The following is a 971-nucleotide window of genomic DNA, read 5'->3' as shown; positions in this document are numbered from 1 at the left end:
CCAAGTGGCAGCATCGATGGACTCAAGCGTGGCAACAGTAGTGAGGTTGGCCCAGGACAGGTAGTGTTTCATTCTGCTGTGTATAAGGTTGCTGTGGGTCAGTACCAACTCAATGGCACCTAACAACAATGACAACAATGCTATAATGTATATGTAAGTGTGTGTTTAAGTGTGTGTCTGATATCCATGCATTTCCCTTGGGAGGATTTAGGGAGGTTATTGACTCCTGACCATGTGGGTATTGGTCTGGTGCCAGATTATAATGAATAAGCAAGACCGCAACTTTGCATAAATTTCCAACAGCTTTATATATTGAATAAAGATATGTGTGCCAATTGACCTTCGGACCTCTTAATAAATGATAGGTTAATTTTTTTCTTGACATGGGAAATGCTAATGAGATGACATAAGATGGGAAAAAAGCAAGATATAAAACTGTGCATGGTTTTGTTTTATTTATTTATTTTTATTTTATTGTGGTAAAAATATATAAAATGAAGCATTTCTAATTTGAAAATTTTCTCATGTCTAATTCAGTGATCTTGATTATGGTTTTAAACTGTGTAACCATCACTCCTATTTGTTTCCAAATCATTCCATTACCATTAACAAAAACTCAAGAGCCGCCCAGACACTGACTCTACATTTCTTCTCCCCTTAAACTCATAAGCAGAAAACCAAACCAATTGCCTTTGATTCATGGCATCCCCATGTGTGTCCGAGTAGAACTGTGCTCCATAGGGTTTTATATGGCTGACTTTTGTGAAATACAGTCTTCTGAGCTACCACCTCACAGTGAACTCAGAACCTTTTAGTTAGCAGCCAAGTGTGTAAAAAAGGGCCTAAACGCCATTAATAGAAGAGATAAACACACTTTGTCATTGCCATACAATGGAATATTGTTGTTATTCTTAGGTGCCATCAAGTCAGTACCAACCCATAGTGACCTTATACACAGCAAAATGAAACAC

This window comes from Chrysochloris asiatica, unplaced genomic scaffold (assembly GCF_000296735.1).
Source record: "Chrysochloris asiatica unplaced genomic scaffold, ChrAsi1.0 scaffold00069, whole genome shotgun sequence".
Lineage (NCBI taxonomy): Eukaryota > Metazoa > Chordata > Mammalia > Afrosoricida > Chrysochloridae > Chrysochloris > Chrysochloris asiatica.
The sequence above is the reverse complement of the archived record's forward strand: the minus strand, read 5'-3'. Positions refer to the sequence as shown.